Raw genomic sequence first — 7747 nt, 5'->3', positions numbered from 1 at the left:
ATATCATTCATATAGAAAGCGAGAGCGTTTACGTATTAGAGAACCAGTTGACCTATATACATTTGAAACTAAATTTTACTACAAGCATTTCATGAGTATATCATCGTAGGGAAAGATGCCCCAAAACGCCCTCCCGAGGTAAAACGGGTTTTTCGGTATTCCTTTATATTTATCGTGGTTGAGATGGACGTAACAAAACTAGACCTTAAATTATGTAGGTTAGGCGAAAAAAGTGTCAAAATAATAAATAGGAATGAAGGAAAAATCGAAATTTTCCACATTTTGGCTAGGGAACATTCCCTGATCGGATTAATCTACAATGTACTACGCGCCTCCATGCACTGTCCATACCAGAATATTTAATCGTTGACGCGTGGTGTGTTGTTCTCTAAGAGCTGCAAGCTAAAAGGCGTTTTGTCAAATAAGTTTTCCGGCAACAGAATATCATCACTTTTTTATGTTAATTTTATCAATATGATTGAGATTTTCTATAATTTTAGGATGGCATCAGCCAGCTATGTTGTAGAACTGTTGAATGAGGTAAAAATATTCGTGAAAATCGTTACAACTAAGACAGTGCTTCCTCTTCCCTTACGTCGCTTTTCTCACCATAACTTCCATGTGCAGTCAAAAAAAAGTGAGGACAACTCTGCAGCTGACCACTGACCAAATAAAAATTATTATTAAAGTTTGAACATCAATTAAGCTGTACCATATAGAGGTAAGGGCTATAAAAACATAGACATCATACGCAAACTAATTCAATCTGCATTTTTATATCTCGCCGAACAAAACAATTACTGTGTTGTCCTCCGCTGGATCTGCTTAAGATAGATAAATAAATTAAGGTGAAACGTGACAGAATCCCATTTAAAAATCAACTCACGATTTCAAAGACACACATCGCCAACAAGAAGAACATAAAATAAACTTTTAGTCATCTTTGCTACGCTGCAGTAAGCATATGAACACAATTACCGAAGATTTGTGCTATCAACAATGAAAGATGAAGATTAGGTCTGCCATTATGTGGGCTCTGACGAGTTTGTCCTTAAATATGCAGTTTCCCAGTGCAAGCCGCTTGAAACATGATTATTGCGAATACAAGCGAGCAAAGTGGTTTTTATGGCGCTGCACGGCAGGCTGCTGGTCTGGATCTGGATTCATGATGGGAGAACAAGTTTCGATGTCCACTTTTTACGCGGAGCTGAAACTTTCCTAGAAGGAATCGGTGCCAATCGACAGCCGACGTCGATCGCCGGCACTGGATGGGAAATGAAAAATAGGCTAAATGCTGAGGCCACCGAGTCCACGCATCTGTCATTATCATCTACATCACACCCGTGAACTACACTGCAGTTGCTTATACATTATGCAGTTTTTACTATTGCCGGGGTTGCTTCTGTTTTACAACGATCGATTCCAAGTAGCTGCGCGTTGTACCGGCAAGTGATGACACAAATAAGCCCAGTGGCCGTGCAGATCTTAATAAGTGAGGACAGTTATGAATAAACGTGTGCTTAATTATTTCACGCGTCCGCTTGCATGTTGGTTGAATTGTGATCCAGCTACGTCTCGATATTTATATCACTTTCTATACATCGGTTTTATGGGTTTTGTTATGAAGAAACAGAGATTAAGGAATTTGATTATCTCTAAACAATACATACTGTTTATTATTTTTGCATAATGGTTTATTTTAATTTTAGGGCTATTGACAGGCAAGTAACTATCGTTTAAGTTTCTTACGTGAATGAATTATCTAGAATTAAATTCTAGAACTCTATCATGGGGTCAGATTCCAGCATCTCCGTTGAAATGCGATCGACCTAAAGAGGTGGCTACTTCACATTTCTTTTAAGTGATGGTGGTTTGGCAATGAAAAAGTTGACGTATTATAATGCTTCGGGCCCGAGAAGGGTTGGTATAATCTACAAAGTTTAAAACATATGTGTTTCTCTTTTTCGGCTTTTTTTTAAGGTAGGCACGTTTTGACTTTAATTCCGAACATGACTCATTTCCCGAACACTGGCGTTTTATTGTTATAAGTCTTTCATCGGTTTTCCGTATATAATAGCCTTCCACGGATGTGGATCGTCGGTATCGGGGACCGAGGGACTCCCCATCGGAGTAAGATAGGTCCGCCGCCAGAGACTATCTGAGTCGTTTGCGATTACGTTGAGCGCTGAATGGCTAAAAAACGATGTGGTACTGAATGGCACAAGGAAAAGATAAAAGGCTTAAGGACTCAAAGGATTTTGTGTTCTTACTGGCACAAACAAGAAGTCAAGGGCTCAGAGGTTTGATCCTAGAACATCGAAAAGATGCACCGTGCCATTTTGGGAGGAGTACATTTAGTACTGCCTATCCCCCAGAAGTAATACTGGAAGGTAGTCCCGAGAATCACGGCATTAGAAGAGAGGGTAACTCAAGAAACCTTCTGTTACTTGGCTAGTGGGTCCGGCCTTCCGTTAACTTCACCCCTTGAATGATAATTTCATGCGGCTATGCAGATTTGCCTTCGTCCATCATCCCTCCATATTTTATTTCACTATTCTCAAAAAATCTATTCTTTTAAAATGCATTTAAGTAGGGGGAATGACGGCTTTGGCAGTTTTTTTCTATTATTGTCAGGGGGTTTTTTATGACTGATTATGCTCAAATTTGGCCTAAACACTCTTTGCATTTCAAAAAATTCATAAAACTTGGCCGACAAAAATCCCCTGATAATAATAGAACAAAACCTGCCAAAGCTGTCTTTTCCCCTATGTTTATGGAAAAGTTGTGACCTGTTTTACTGATTTTCGGCTAAATATTAACCTATCTCAGCAACTGAAACGTCGCTTTTACTGAGATCTTGGCAAAAATCATGTTTGCTGAAACTCGGCGGTGCTCATCTCGGGAAAATAAACAAAAAATCCTGAGACCTCGGCGAAAAAAAAATAAGTTTGTATGGTAGATGTCTTCTTGGGGTTAATGTGGCATGTATATATTAACGAAATGATGTCCCATGGGGCTATTGCAATTCAAAAGGTAATTCCCCGTAGACCGACAAAGCTATATGTATACATACCTTCAAAATCAGTTTGGAGTACTGTTGATGTCCTGGGAATACTGTGAAATGTTCGTTATAAGAAAGTGATATCTGGAGCTATTTTAACGTAAAATATGACCAATATTCCGTATAACGCTATGTTGGCCATACAGTCAACCAAGATCAGAATTCAAGGATAGTTTGGAGTATTGAGTAAATGTTTATGTTCTGGGAATACTGAAATTTTTATATAATCATGATATTTTGCCTCAAGGAGCTGTTCCAACTTCAAATTTTTCTCGGGAAGATAATCAAGATCAACATTCAAGAAAGTTCAATCAAAGTTAATTGCCTATATTCCGGGTATTGAACCACTCGACATGGACAGTAGAAGCATAAGCACTAGAACGCTAGTGGCGCTGTAGTCTTTAATTTTTTTTGTCAAATTATGCTTCAACATGCTTCAATTGGCCGTAATCTATGCATCATGTTGTAGTGCATTTTTGGATTCCATTATCGGTTTGACACTTGTAGTACCGGTACTTTGGCTGTCAGGTCGAAGTAACCTAGATGTTAGTCACGCGAACAGGAACGACATTAGCAATCTTATACTTTTGAATCAACTACACCCGATTCTGTTTTTACACGGATTTTTTTTACACGGCCGTGTAAAAAAAATCCCATGCAAAATTTTTGCAAAGTTGCCCCATTTTCCATGATTCGTCGAGAAATCATAAAACTTTTTTTACACGGATTTTCAGATTTTGAACGAAAACTTTTCTTACACGGAACGCATCCCCCTGCAAAAAAAGAATCGGGTGTACATGTACATTAATTTACAATATTCTTAAAACTCATATGTGAATATGTACATTATGTAGAAGATATTAATTTGAAAAATGTATTGGAGGTAACCACTTTCCCTCCGATGGGATTCGAACCCACGACCCTCAGTACGCTAGCTGCTTTAACCAACGTTGTAGCTTAGTTGGTTAAAGCACCAGCCTAGCGTACTGAGGGTCGTGGGTTCGAGTCCCATGAGCATGAGCATGATTGACCGCCCACGGTTGCTACTCCGTTATTGCCAGGTCAGCTGTAATTACACAGAGAACCAACAGATGCAGTTTGGGACTAACATCATCTTCAATGTGTAAGAACTGGTGACCCAAAAATAAGCAACACCAGCGCCGGCCGTGTTTGAATGCAGGTCAAATAAGGAATAGGTAGGAAACTGTTGACGTGATACTCGCTTTGATAGAAGCCGACGAATCATCTGCACTTCCACGAGAAATCACTGGGATGTTGGATATATGGGGTAGCGTGTATAGCGTGTAGTTTGATTTAAAACAACAACAAAACGAACGAACGCTAATAATTTTATTTTTTGACCGCACTACACAACTGGATGTGAACTGAATTTTCTCATTCTGATCAATTCACTCACCCGCACAATGTAGAACAAAATTTCAGTGACCGGCCGATCGTTTTGCTTTCCGCACAAAGCAGAACTGAATTTTGAATTTCGCTAGGTGGGTTAATCAGGGTTTTTTGTGTGCTTTGAACATTCTAACCCCATAAACCCCATAAAAAGATCTTAAATTTTTCTTGTATTTTCACTTTATTTTTATTTTTTAATTTTATTTTTTAATTATTATTAAATCTTCAACTTAAAGTTGTACAGATAAAAACTTATGCTAAATGGACAATCCTTTGCTTGTATGTGGACTTACTTATGCCAAAATCATAGACGACACTGGTTTCGTTGAATACACGGCAGCACATAGTCCATGGTTCGTTGAAGCTATAGTTGGTGCGACGGGTGGGGTGCCAAAAAAGCGAGTATTGTCGTAGACGTCGTTGGGGAGCGTGGAAGTTCAATTGGCTTGGGAGAGCGCTGCATTTAATATCCCCTTCAGCAGTCCAAACACAAAGAGCCGTTGTAGAAATTTTCTCCTAGCAGCCAACGATTTGAGGGAAATAAGCCGGCACCTTTCTTCATAGGGCGGCAAGTTGATGAAGTCGTTCCAGGGCAGCACACGTAGAGCCTATCTAATGAAGTTCCGCTTCTATTCTATCATTTTGTACGACGTGGTAGGGTGCCCAAACAACAACAACAGCATATTCCAGAAGGCTACGAGCTATGCCACAATATATAGATTTGAGAGCATAAACATCCTGGAAAGCGTTTGTATTCCTTTTCACAAAGCCTAGCATGGCGTAAGATTTTGATTTTGCCATTGTGATGTGCTCATTGAACCTCACTTTTGAGTCAATTACTACTCCCATGTCCTTAAATGTGGAAACTCGCAGGAGATTGTAGCTTCCCATTCAACGTACGAGGGATCGCGCAAGCGGGTGAAGGAGATAACACTGCATTTGGATATGTTAACTTTCATGCCATTCAGAGTGCACCAATGCAAAAGATAGTCAATATCTTGCTGGAGGGCACAACAGTCGAGATTAGACTCAATTGCACGGAATATATTCAGATCGTCGGCAAAAATAAGTTTCGACGATTCCAGACGGGTAGAGAGGTCGTTGACAAACAGGATGACGATTAGTGGTCCAAGGTGGCTTCCCTGAGGAACCCCCGACGGTATTTCAAGGCTGGGCGAATTGACTCCGTTGATACTAATAAAGGCAGTGCGATCGGTCAAATAGAACTGCAGCCATTGTGTAACCCAGTCCGGTAATCCCATACATTTCAATTTGTCGACAGCGAGTAGAGGGACTTTGGGGCAGCAGGGACTTTGTCCAAGGGCTTGACGACCCCTCCCCATGGCCACTGCGAGTCAGACCGGGACCATCGTCCCTAACCCCTAATCCCAAGGCGTCAAGCGACCCGTGCCGAGGGGATGCATGGTCAGGGGGGTGAAATAATAAGCTAGGCCTTTAACGGAGCCTGTGGGGTACCTGGGCACCCTCCACAGTAATTGTCCCTTACCGCGTCATGCTGGGCTCTGGCGTGGTGGACCTCTTTTCCCGAGCAACTCGTGGGACCAAAATGGAAAACCAAGTCAATTCTTCAATTAGTGGTAGTAGTGTAGGCGACAACCCATTCGCAAGAGGTGGGTTGTTCAGGTCTCCGCCTAGGAGGCCAGAGGCAATAGTCGGCAGCTCAGTGCGCAGCGCCAGCGTGGGTCACTTAACCTTCCTCTCGGCTAAAACAATGCCGGTAAAGGTTATTGACGGCCCATGGCTTGTGGAGGCGATGAACCGCAAACGTGATGGGCTTTCGGCCTTTGAGGTGGCGACGGAACAGTTGGACGCCATCATTGACTTTGCGTCATCGAAGCATAATATCAGTAAGGACCTCAAGAGGAGCTTGCAGAAACTTCGAAAGTCGATGCTGGACGCCAAGCTGGAGAGGGCGGTCGGGACGGCCAAGTGTAAACCCGTGAAATCCGCGGAGTCGAGGTCTACCCAGACTGAGGCCCAAGGATTCGCGGACTCGGGCAAGGTCGAATCGACCGAAGGCGTGCCAGCGAAGACGGTGGTACCAAAGTCTACCCAGACTGAGGCTCAAGTATTTGCGGGTACGTCGGGGGTGACTGCTCCAACGGAGCAGACACAAAAACGGGGGAGACAGTTTCCAGGGGATGAGCTCCCTGGGGGCCGCTCCAAAGCGCGGAGGGTTACTACCCCGAACAAGGGTAGTGGGGCTGGGAAGCTGAACCCCGGTCAGGTACCTCCAAAACCGGGGAAGGAAGGACCTGGAAAGGTCCGTCCACCCAGGAAAAACTGTGGTAAGGGGTTACGGCAGAGGAGGATGGCGCCTCCTGGACCCTGGTCAAGAACAAGAGGAAACCGAAGACGTCAAGGGCCGAAAAGAAGGCCCAGGCGAATGAGGGTAGCAAGATGTCTAGGGTAGGCGCCAATCGCACCAGGGGCGATGCCCTAGTCATCACGGCGGACGAGGCTAAGTACTCGGACGACTTGAAGACGATGAGGAGTGACGTCAAGCTCGGTGAACTCGGCGCCGACGTACGTCGAATAAGACGTACCCGGATGGGCGAGATTATCCTCGAGCTGAAGCGGGGCGTCTCGCGAAAGGGCGCCGCCTACAACAAGTTGGCGGAGGAAGTCCTAGGCGAGATGGCCAAGGTGAGGGCTCTCACGACGGAGGTGAATCTAAGGGTTAAAGACCTGGACGAGATCACCGAAGTCGAAGAGCTCGTCACGGCACTGCGGTGACATTGTGAAGTGGAGACGCCCACCGCAGCCGTTCGGCTACGGAAAGGTCCGGCAGGGATGCAGGTAAGATTGGTTCGGCTATCTGCAGCGGACGCCTCCAAGGTAGTCAAGTTAGGGAGCGTCAAGGTGGGACGGTCGGTATGCCCTGTGGGCATATACGAGCAACCCGAAGTTTGCTTCAAGTGCCTGGAACCGGGGCACAAGCAATGGGACTGCAAAGGCCCTGACAGAAGCAATCTCTGCCGACGCTGTGGATTGGAGGGACATAAGGCACAATGCTGCACGACCCAAGCAGCACGCGCAACATCTTTCAAATAGGTGTTTGTTCCTAATAAATTGCATTAAAGACACTGGCAATTCATCGAGTCACATTAAAGCCACTTCCCAGTTTCAGAAAATCACAATGTTTCATTTCCGTTTAAGTGGCGTCGCAATATTCTACCCATCTGACTTCTTGGGTGGTTTAAAATTCGATGTGTTTCATATCAAAAACAAAACAGATAAGTTGCAGAATTAATA

Source organism: Armigeres subalbatus, chromosome 3 (genome assembly GCF_024139115.2).
Source record: "Armigeres subalbatus isolate Guangzhou_Male chromosome 3, GZ_Asu_2, whole genome shotgun sequence".
NCBI lineage: Eukaryota > Metazoa > Arthropoda > Insecta > Diptera > Culicidae > Armigeres > Armigeres subalbatus.
This window is presented reverse-complemented; position numbering follows the sequence as displayed.